Here is a 12767-nt window from a genome sequence, read left to right as displayed (position 1 = left end):
AATAAAACACGTAGAAACAATGGCTTAATAAAATTATCAAACTAATACAAATTAAAATGAAAAAGCCTAGGTAAAGTGAAACCAAGAAAAACTTATTTTTCCAAAACTTAAAGAACAAAGAACATATACGTTGTTTACTCTTTCAAGTTTTACTTCTTCTTATCACTAACCTTCAGTACATAGAGGTTGTCTGCAAGACTAAACTTGAGCTTTTAAATCTTATTTTAGAGATACAACTGTTAAAATAAAGTAACTAAAGTAGCCTTAACATTGAAAATAATATATACATTCTTTTCCGGTGTCCTCTTTCTTGTTTTAAATAAGGACATTAAAACAACAATAGCAGCAACAAAAACAACTTTTACAAAGTGAAATATTAATGAATTAGTAAAATCAGCCTAAATCATCTGCTGAAGTCTGGTGAAATCAAGAATTTCTAGAAGGACTTTACCTCTTTCCCTGGGTATCATAGTCTGCTCTTTTGTATTTTGGTGAAGTAATTGAGATAAATTTGACATGAAAAGTAAACAGAATATAGGTCTTTAACATAATTTAAACTAATTACTCGAGAAAAAAAAAAGTTATCAATAAGCAGTCATATCAACAATGATTTACATGGATGATTTGTTTGAATGTAGATTTATTTTGATTTAATTGACTACAGCATATGTAAGAAATAGAAACCATTGAAAAGCATCAGAAGGAATAATCATGCATAACAATAATCACTTGAGCAGCCCATCAGTCTATCTCTCAATCTCTTCACAAGCTATCAGCAAAATACATCTGTGGATAGATAAGCAAATAAACAAACAAACAAACAAAAAAAACATATTTATTATAGAATCATAGAATGGTTTCTGTTAAGGTAAATATCACCTGGTTCCAAACCCCATGCCATGGGCAGGGACACCTCCCACTAGATTAGGTTGCTCAAAGCCCCATGCAACCTGGCCTTCAACACTTCCAGGGATGGGGCATCCATAGCTTCTCTGGGCAACCTGCTGCAGTGCCTCACCACCCTCAGAGCAAAGAATTTCTTCCTTATATCTAATCTAAATCTACTCTTTTTTAGTTTAAAGCTGTTACTACTTGTCCTATTATTACATTCCCTGTTAAAGAGTCCCTCCCCAGGTTTCCTGTAGGCCCTCTTTAGGTACTGCAATTATATAAGACTATACATGATTATGTTGTTCATTTACTTTGTATTCTATGAAAAATTTAGATGTACTGTTTCTGAAAGAAGTAATTTACAAGTAACTATGTAATAAAGGCCAGATGACAGTGTGAGAGACACTCTAGAAGCATTTCATTTGAACCAAAATGGAACCCATATTACAGAAATTAATAAAATTTGGTTTGTAATTAAATCACATAAATTAAGATGTCTGTGGAGTTGTTATAGACATTTGGGTTTGGTATGTAAGTCCCCAGTGTGTGCAGAATTGCTAGAAAAATGTATGCATAAAACATTTCAGTGTTACATGGTGAAAATTAAACATTGTGAAATGTATAACTGGTATCTAATTTGAAAATATTATTTCTACATGAATATAGTGCCTATAATTTTATTTGTGAAAAGAGTAGTTAAATGATTTTTTAAAGTCTTCATTGTGAAATGACAATAGCAACAGTTTTGTGGATCCATCTTTGGTTAAAATATATCTCTATATATAGCAAGTCAGAAATTCATGTACAATTCAGAATGAATTTGTAACAAAAAACATCTTCTTTTTCACTTAGAAATACATTAAGACCTCAATTCTGTGATGAGGACCTTAAAGGATAATAAGTCTTTCCATGACGGTATACTAGCAACATCTTGTTCTAAAGAACAATGTGTTATTCTATAGAACCAGAATTTACTCTACAAGTATTAATTGTACAAAAAAGACACAGTCCAAAGCAAAGATGAATTCTGTGGAAAAACTAGAAAAAGTAATTAACAAAATACCCCCAAATCTCTTCCATCTATCCTCTATTAGATTATTAAATTATCCTTTATTATTACAATGCAAGTGACATTAAACTAAAAAATATAATTGTGTAATATTTCATTATATATATATATAAAAGTGTTTCAATATGTTTATTTTTTGTTTTTATAAAAAGAATCAGATGTTTCATTCTTCAAAGGAGAAAGTTATATGGGAGAATATAGTTTCCTAAATGTAGTTTAATGATTCCCTTCTAAACTGCAACTTGCAATGATGTGACAAAGTATATGTCAAATGAAAACTAAGGCTCTTCCCACCCTCCCAAGCCTCATTTTAATGACTGAAAGGGAATGATTCAAGCATCATGCAATTCATTACACAGCCATGCTCATATTTCTAAGCAGATGCTAACAGACTTTGCATGACATGCGGTGTTCCTAATGCCAAAGAACAGTAAGCAATCTGTTCTTATTTTTTTGAAGATGACTAGCTGATTATTCATCTCATTACTTAATTATTAAGGATGAACAAAGTGGTTTGGATTACAATAAAAATAAAAATAAAATAAAATTGAAAAATTGACAAAATTGGGCAGAAACTCTTTTTCTCTTGTTCTCTTTTCAGGAATTTCTCTTTTCAGGAAACTAAATTTCTGTTAATATTTATTGTTAAATATGTTAGTGAGGTATATTTTTAGTGAGTTTTTGTATTCTCTTGTGCTTGAAAATTTCAGAACGTTTAGTTTCATATAAATTAAAGTATGTGAGTTTACGACTAATGTAAATATAAAGGGTAAGTGTAACAGGTCAGAATTTAACAATTTTTATATTTTTATATAAATTATTTAATAAATAAAATAAATTAATATAAATGAAATTGAAGATACTGACTAAACCTTGTACTGTAAAGATATTTCATCTGAAAACAAACGAAAAAAAACTTTCAAAAACTCACCTTTGGGACTGAAAAACACACTGATGTTTCATAGAATTGAAATTCCTCATTGGTTATGTTTCTCTTTTTTTTTTTTTTTTTTTTTTTTTAATGAAATTTGGACTGCACACTTCTCTAGGAAGAATGTGAAAAGAGATCATGTTGATTTAAGTGGAAGAAGAAAGCATACTCTCTGGAAAAAAAAAAATCAAAGCAAAACAAAACTAAACTAAACTATTGTAATATTCTCTATAGTTACTTTCACTGTTTACCTCTCCAAGCAGATGGTGAATAACATTCTAAGGTATGTCTATATAAGCAATAATATCTCATAAACAGCTGTGGATCTTTGCATTAATTTCACTGGATTTATTTTTGCATTTTACACAATTGAAAATTAGCTAATGTAGTGTAAGTAAAATTCCTGTCAATTTCCAATCCTGATTTCATAATAACTTGACAGAAGAAAGGATTGATTTAGCAACTCTGTATGTCCTGAGTACTCACTTGCTTTGCTATAAATAATTATGGCTTTACCTTTTTGGGGACTTTTCTCCTGTCCAAGACACACCATAAAGCCCTTTCATTTTTTTTGCTATATCAGTTCTCCTTTCCAGTCATCAAATCTGTGACATTTCTTTCATTTTTGTCTTTTGACAATGAAAGACTTAAGTGTCCATCTCAGTTTGGGGATTAGATGCAGGAGTTGCAACAGAATATTACCTCCAATTAAATAGATTAAAGGTTATGTGTCTGCCTGATGAGGAGGGACTGTCAAGCTACCTTGCTCCTGGCTTCGTCAGTGCCAGCTACTCATTTCTCTGGGTACAGTAAGAAGATACTCAATTCTTTCTGTGTGTACAGAACTCAGATAAGGGCCTCTCTCAAAATATCGTTGCTTATCTCACCTGCTTTATGTGCAAATGCAGCCTTCCAGATGGGTTTCTACTTGAAACAGACCAAGTGAAAGGGAAATGAAAGATAAGTTGAGTATGGTCTTATTTGGTTCAGGTTCTTCTCAGGAAAGAAATACTAATTACTATTTTTTGTTCTGTCTTGGTGTGCTGACGCCAAAGCACTAGTTCTTGAACAACAACAACAACAACAAAAGCTCTTTTATTGAACATTTCTGTAGAAATGCAGACTGTAAAAGGTTTGAAATCACATGCAAATAACTTTCAGTTAGCCCCTGAAATGCAATAATGTAACAAGAGACACATAGTTGTTTTCTGTCACTATTATTGTCATCTCTCTGTAAAACTTTATGTTAAAGAGAAAAGTATTTCTGGATCTGGATCCTTAAATAATGTATAATGGAATAATAACACTGAGTAGGTTGATTAGACAATCATGTTAACTGAAGATCTGATCATTTACTGCTTGTACATTTATAGCTCATGTAGAATGATTTTGTTTTCTTTTTAAATTATTTTAAAGTTCTCCTTAAGTACACGTAATACATTTGTTAATATTTGATTGAAAACAGAGTATAAAATTAAATGCTGGGTTTACTTAAGAAAAAATTAAAAAAAAAAAAAAAAACTTTTCACTCTGCCATTAAAGATGAGTTTCTCTCGCCTACTTCAAGGCATTTAGAAATTAGATGGTTATCAGTAGCATTCATTTAAGTTCATCCTTAGTCAATGGAAAGATGACTGGCACTTTCCCAAAGCAAGACTTTTCCTATTGCGTTGTTTGTGTCTAACTCAGCAGACTGAATTACTTCTGGAAGTGAATCTTCCACTGAGGAAGACAACATCAGCAGACAGCCTGATAAACTGTTTCAGACTGGATATTTAATTGCAAAGGGATAATATTAAAGACAACTTCTACTCCAGACATATAGATATAAAAAACATCTCTTCCAGAATGTCTCAGAAAAATATTCTTATGAAGAGTTTTAAAAAGGTTTTCTCAAAGGTTTTCTCAAAGGTTTTCTCATAACTGATATTCAGCTCTGGAAAATTAAAAAAGAAAAAAAAATCGTTGACATTTTTTTCCAGAACATGTTTAAAAGGGATATTACTTTTACATAATTAAATATATATCCTATAGTGTAATTAATTTGGATTTAAAAATAATAAAAATGATCTTATTACTAAAATTTGTTGTACAGTAGATCACAACAGTTATTAAAGAAAAAAAATAATCTATGTGAATATTCGCATGATCGAAAATAGAATCCTAATCTTGGTCTCATTAAACCAATGAAAGTCTTGCATGTAATGCCAGTTAGAACAGAAGAGCATCCTAGAAATAAATGCCTCAGGTTTTCTTTGGAGAAAAACCTGGGTTGAGCTATTGATGTAAAAGAGATTTTGGTCATGGAAGCACTGAAAACGTCAGTTTCGTCGTAGTCATTTTTTGTGCATACTTACCTTCAGTAGAGGTCAAATCAGCTGTTTAGTTACTCTCCTTGTTCTGTTTACTTTTTCTACAGTTCTACTTCTAATGCAGATTTCAAACTGCACAGTTTGTAATTATTTGGAATTGGAAATTTTATCGTGTCAGTACAATTATACTTCATGGTGTCACAGAAGGCCCTTCTTGGTAACTATGTGACATGGCTGCTCCAAAATATTCTATCTGCTGACTGAACATATGTATTCTGAGAACTTGCTTTGAAAAACATTTTTAATGCATGTATAATGGCATACCAAATATTTATTTTTGTACTCAGGATATAAATAACTACTGAAGTTTCCTTGATGGAGGTATATGGAGTATTGAAATATTTTCTTATTGCCCTTTCATCTTTTTAGCAAGTCATATTAATATATATATATATATGTATAGTTAAAAATAAGATTTTCTTTATATCTTAGATCACAGAGCTAAATCACAAACATTTATGGTTAAATATATTTCTGTCAGTTCTTTAAAGTATCAAATTCAACTTCATGTTGTTATTGTTTTTAAATGACTATTAATTCTATTGAAATTTTGACCCTACCTTATTTATTTATTTATTTATTTTTAGTTCCTACCACATCTCTATTGTAGCAAGCATTTTCCTTTCATATAAATTTGAATGTGGTGTAACAACGAAGTGGATATAACATAAATCCTTTCTTCACTCTGTCCTTTTAGTTTTCTCAGGTATGACAACCAGTTTGTATTAATGGCTGATTAAATTTATAATTCAAAAGATTTTTTTTTTTTAAATTTAATGTTTCCCTTACTATTATTATTCTGTTATTATTTGAAAAATAATTTAAAGAATAATTTAATCACCTCTATTACTTTTCAGCTTCTTTCTCTTCCAAATGTCCTTTACAGAAATATATATGTATTTAAGCCTAGACAAAGTACAGCCATGTATGCATTGATTGGTCGGAATAACTGCAAACAGTTTAGCAGCTTAAAGTTACTTCTCTGTATTTTGTTTTCAATACACGGCATATAATTAATTATATATTATTCTTATTTAAAAGGATAAGTATAAAATAAGTTGCTTGTTCTTCATCTTTCTCTTGTATTTATGTTTTGGGGGAGGCAGACTGCTACTGATCAAATCAGTTAATGCAGCTGAGGCAGATAGAAGTTAAGGACAGAAAAAATAGAAAGCTGACATAGATAGGTAGAAGTCCAGAAGTTTGCCTACAGTACCAATGAGACCCAAAGCCAATCATAGTGGTAGTAGAAAGAACTCAACAGAATGGAGTCTCTTCAGTCTGAATTATTAAAGGTGATGTACTGAACAGATTAGTAGAAAGATCTACATCACAACATGGTGTGTCCAGGAATATATATTTATATAATCAATATATATCTATATATCAATCAATCTATATATATATAATCAATCCTTTATATTTAATCAGATGAGTATATCTCAATTTTATCTGTTTAAAGAGCTACTTTTTATTACTTTGTATTTTCTTATGATTTCTAAAAAAAATAAACCCTTGAAGAGTTTGGTATGTCTTGGTGCGAACCTGAAGGTAGAACAGTTATGGAACTGTTGGAGCCCACTTAAGCTGGGATTTCACTGAAATTATCATTGTATTTGAGATTCTGTCACTTTTATTATCACATGAATGTTTTCACATGTCACAAAGAATAATGAAACAGAGAGGGTTTTCTTTACATAAAAGTAAAAATAATTAAATTTCTTAAATATATCTTACTTCCTACATAACTTGTCTTTCTCTGCATCACAGATGTAAACCTCAGGCTTTTTGTCAGAGACAAAAAAAAGGTCATTTGAATGATAATCCATACCCTATTTTTTACTTTAATTTTAGCCAAATGGCCTCAATCATTGATCTGTTCAATTAATTGATCAACTAATACAGCAGTGAGAAAGCTACGCAACTGAGAGGAGAAAAACAAAACAAACAAAAAACTTGATTATTTAACTTTTAAAAGTAAAAGATTGTTTAACATTGAGAAGTGACTATTTACTGAGAAAAGTAATTTCTAATGTTTATACTTCACTGCTGCTGGGAGTGGATAGCATATTTTTTTTTACAAATACTAGGATATCTTAGTTAAATAAAGGAGGTTGAATAGATTAAATAAAATAAAAAAAAAGGTTGCAATTCATTTTTTCACTTGTAATTTTATATATATATCATCATATATCATTTATATATATATATATATCATTTATATATTTTAGATATATGTCTTGCTTAAATGGTACAAGCAAGAAGACTGCCTATTTGCCACCTTCTTGGCTGTTGTGCTCTAAATAAGTAGTATATCTAGTATATCTCTAGAGTAGAAAAAAAAAAAAAAAGCAGCACTGAATCCTTGATGAGAAAGAAACTTCTGAAGCACAGGTGGGGTGGATAGTGAGAAATACTGTTAGCGGGGAAACACTGACATGACTACATGTATAAAGAAGAAATAAACTGAGATGTAGTGGAAAAAAATAGTGTTGTTTTTTTTTTTTTCAGTGAACCAGAGGGGAGTGTTTAGGCCTTGCAGACAATCAGAAAGCTTCTTGAAAGTTCTGACTGCAGAACAAGTGAAGAGCAAATCATCTATCTTGTGAGGTAGCAAAATAAATAAATAAATAAATAATTTACAAAATTTTATTTTTTGTATTTTTATTTTAAGCACAGCTACTGTGTCTTCTACTTCTACTTAATGTTTTATTAAAGCCTAGTTTACAAAATTCAAACCTTGGATTTTGTTTGGAAGTGCTTACTTTAATTAACAGCTACTGGTAAATTCACTTTAAGGTCCCAGGTGAGATAGATATATAGAAGTGACAATATATGAAAGCGGAAAGAACTGCAATACCAACGGCAAAACTTTTCAGGAGAGTCTCAGGCCAGGGTCCTATGCAAATATCCAAATACTGGAAAAAACAGGCTTTGGTGGCTGCTGCTACCTGGACAAAGGTGGAATAAATATGGTATGGTCGCTATAGGTTGGTGGGACCCTATCCAGGTGGTCTCTGCTGTTGTAGAGCTGGGGCAGAGCAAGGTTATTCTAAATCCTGCTCTGGATCCCCCATTACTACACTCACAATGTTGGCCACCCTTGCTCAGTACTAATCCCTTACACACAAGGCACTAAAGTTCCTTGCTGAGGAGTCTCACAAATGAGCATTGTCTCTTTTGTCTGAACACCTCTGTGCATGAATGTTACTCAGCTGACTCTAACTTAAAGACAGTCGATTCTTTCAAAGGTTAATTTGCTCAGTCAAAAGCAAAATTTGCAAATAATTTGGTTTCTGAAGCCACTGGAAACCTTTGGATGAAGGACGTCTGTGATAAACATGTGCCTTCTGTTTGATCAAATAAATTCAAGGTTGCTGAATAAGTAATTTTTCAAGGTTTTAGTCACAGAAGTCATTTTCTTGTATTTCTTCTTTGACAGAATTAAATGATTAACTCCTAGGACTCTATGAAATCCTGTCTAAGATCCCAGGAGGTCACCAAGTCTTCATTGTAATACTGAGCTGAGAATCCAGAGAAGTATGTTAATCATATACAAGTGACCTTGGATTTCTGTCAGAGTTAGGACCTTAGAAATGAAATCTAAATACTGCTAAAAGACTCTGATTCACCCAATAAATCAAACACTTTCTGAAATTGCATTAACTTAATTTCTATGCCAAATAAGAATGGCAAAACTTTAGGAATGAATTTAAGGGCTTTGTTGAATATGGACCATATAGAAGCTTTTTCTTTGTAGCTTTTTTTTTTTTTTTTTTTTTTTTCTATTTTGAATTTTTATGTATGTGCAGTCAGGGGAAAAATTAGAATAAAGAAATCATGAGGATGATAAATTTAATCTTTTCTAAAATGAGAGCATAACCTAAAAATGGTACCCGACTACTACCTGCTACTGGTCTTTCAGGCTGGTAATGACGAGGTAGCAATGAGAAGTCTGAGAGCGATCAAAAGGGACTTTAGGGCTTTGGGGCAACTACTTAAAGGATCAGGAGCACAGGTTGTGTTTGCCTCTGTCCTTCCGATAGGGGGGATCGACGCTGACAAGCAGACTCATCACATTAACATGTGGCTTCAGGACTGGTGCAACCAGCAGAATTTTGGGTTTTTCGATCATGGGAAGGTCTACGTGACACCGGGCCTACTGGCACCAGATGGGATGCGCCTCTCTCAGAGAGGGGTGAGGATTTTTGCTCAGGAGTTGGCAGGGCTGATAGATAGGGCTTTAAACTAGAGTCAAATGGGGAAGGGGATAAAACCAGGCATGCCGGTGATGAGCTAAGGGATGGTGTGCTAGAATCAGAGGGACTGTGTGCTAGTGAGGCCCTTTGGTCGGCTACACAAGGTGCTGCATGTAGGGAGGCGTATTTGAAGTGGTTCTACACAAACACACACAGTATGAGGAATAAAATGGATGAGCTAGAAGTCTTGGCCCAGTCCCGCAGCTACGACATCATCGGCATAAGCGAAACTTGGTGGGATGAGTCCTGTGGCTGGTGTGTTGCAATAGGTAGTCGCAGGCTCTTCAAGAGGGACAGACAGGTAGGCGAGGTGGCGGGGTGGCGTTGTATGTGAAGCAGGGGCTGGACTGTGTGGAACTTCAAGTTGGTGATGGCAAAGATGAGAGCCTCTGGGTAAGGATTAAAGGATGAACAAATAAAGGGGATGTCGTTGTGGGAGTCTATTACAGACCACCTGGCCAGGACAACAACGCCGATGAATTATTCTTTGCAGAACTAAGAGATGTCTCAAGACCAACTCCCCTTGTCCTAATGGGGGATTTCAACTTGCCAGACGTCAACTGGGATCACCACATGGCTGACACAAGCAAGTCCAGGAGGTTCATAAAGCACCTAGGTGATAACTTCTTGGTGCAGGTGCTAAGAGAGCCAACTAGGAAAGGTGCCCTCCTAGATCTGATGCTGGAGAACAAAGAGGGTCTTGTGGGAGATGTGGCAATTGGCGGCCATCTCAGTCATAGTGACCATGAAGTGGTTGAGTTCAGAATTTACGGTGACAGAAGGAAAACTGTCACCAAAACTTCAGCCCTGGATATGGGAAAAGCAGACTTCAGGCTGCTCAGGGAACTAGTCAGCAAGGTCCCCTGGGAAACTGCTTTGGCATCCATCAGTGCTGGTCAATTTTTAAGCACTGCCTCCTAAAAGCACAAGATCAGGCGATTCCTAAATATCGGAAGGCAGGCAAGCGGGGCAGAAGGCCAGCCTGGCTGACCAGGGATCTTCTATTGGAGCTTAGGCGAAAAAAGAAAGTGTACGGCTGCTGGAAGGAGGGTCAGGCGATGAGGAAGGAATACAGGGATGCTGTTTGTGTTTGTAGGGAGAAAATTCGTGGGGCCAAAGCCCAACTAGAGTTGAAGCTGGCCATGTCTGTGGGAGACAATAAAAAAGGTTTTTTTAGATATGTGAACAGAAAAAGGAGAACCAAAGAAAACATAGGTCCGCTACTTGATGGGGAAGGTCTCCTCACAGACAATGACATAGGCAAAGAAGAGACGTTTAATGCCTTCTTCGCCTCTGTCTTCAACACTGATGAAGGGCTTCGGGACCCAGGGTACCCTGAGCTGGAGGACCATGACGATGGGAATGACAAACTCCCAACCGACCCTGAACGAGTGCAGGATTTACTGCTCCACCTGGATCCATACGAGTCCATGGGTCCGGATGGGATTCATCCCAGGGTGCTTAGAGAGCTGGCTGACGTCATCACGGGACCTCTCTCAATTATTTTTCAATGATCTTGGGAATCTGGAGAGGTCCCATTGGACTGGGACCTGGCAAATGTTGTGCCAATTTTAAAGAAGGGTAAGAAAGAAGACCCTAGCAAGACCCTAGACCCTGCCAGTCTCACGTCAGTGTATGGTAAAATTATGGAGAGGATGATCCTTGAAGTTATTGAAGCACACCTGGGGGACAATGCAGTCATTGGTCCCAGCCAGCATGGGTTCATGAGGGGTAGGTCCTGCCTAACAAATTTGATTTCTTTTTATGATAAGATCACCCATCTAGTCGATCGAGGGAAACCAGCTGATGTGATCTTTTTGGACTTCAGCAAAGCTTTTGACATGGTTTCCCATAGGATCCTACTGGACAAAATGTCCAGCATACAACTAAACAAAAACATCATACGATGGGTGAGCAATTGGCTGACGGGCAGGGCTCAAAGGGTTGTGGTAAATGGGGCCACATCTGGCTGGCGGACGGTCACTAGTGGGGTCCCTCAAGGCTCCATTTTAGGGCCAGTCTTCTTCAATGTTTTTATAAATGATTTGGATGTAGGACTAGAAGGTGTTTTGAGCAAATTTGCTGACGACACCAAACTTGGAGGAGTTGTGGACTCGGATGAGGGTGGAAAGGCCTTGCAGAGAGATCTGGACAGATTGGAGAGCTGGGCAATCACCAACCTCATGAAGTTTAACAAAAGCAAGTGCTGGGTCCTGCACCTGGGAAGGGGCAACCCTGGCTATACGTACAGACTGGGCGACGAGAAGCTGGAAAGCAGCCCCGCAGAGAGGGATCTGGGGGTTTTGGTTGACAGCAAGTTGAATATGAGCCAGCAGTGTGCCCTGGCAGCCAGGAGGGCCAACTGTATCCTGGGATGCATCAAGCACGGCATTGCTAGTCAGTCGAGGGAAGTGATTGTCCCGCTCTACTCTGTGCTGGTGCGGCCTCACCTCGAGTACTGGGCACCACAGTACAAAAAGGACATTAAACTGTTGGAGAGTGTCCAGAGGAGGGCGACGAAGATGGTGAAGGGCCTAGAGGGGAAGACATATGAGGAGCGGCTGAGGTCACTGGGCCTGTTCAGCCTGGAGAAGAGGAGGCTGAGGGGAGACCTCATCGCAGTCTACAACTACAACTCATGAGGGAGAGTGGAGAGGCAGGTGACCTATTCTCCGTTATCACCGGTGATTGATAGGACCCGCGGGAATGGTGTGAAGCTGAGGCAGGGGAAGTTTAGGCTGGACATCAGGAAGAGCTTCTTCACCGAGAGGGTGGTTGCACACTGGAACAGGCTCCCCAGTGAAGTAATCACTGCACCAACCCTGTCTGAATTTAGGAAGCGATTGGACTGTGCACTTAGTCACATGGTCTAAACTTTTGGGCAGACCTGTGTGGTGCCAGGAGTTGGACTTGATGATCCTTATGGGTCCCTTCCAGCTCAGGATATTCTATGATTCTATGGTTCTATGAGAACATAGCCTAAAAATGGTACTTCTGTCTTTCATTATATGGTATCGAAGTGTGATACAGAAACCTACTGAGTTTGAACAGATGTATAATTTCTTCCTAAAGGTCCCCTATTATTCCAAATGATAAATATAACATAAAGTAAGAAAAAAATAGGGCTTCAGTTTTCAAATATGCAGACATGTCAGGAGAGTGGAGTTGCATGAACTCAACAACAAGATAAACAAATTCTATAATACACTTTTTTTTTTTTTTAAACTTTGATTCACTAGCTTTAT

The sequence above is a fragment of the Cygnus olor genome, chromosome 1, assembly GCF_009769625.2.
Source record: "Cygnus olor isolate bCygOlo1 chromosome 1, bCygOlo1.pri.v2, whole genome shotgun sequence".
NCBI lineage: Eukaryota > Metazoa > Chordata > Aves > Anseriformes > Anatidae > Cygnus > Cygnus olor.
The sequence above is the reverse complement of the archived record's forward strand: the minus strand, read 5'-3'. Positions refer to the sequence as shown.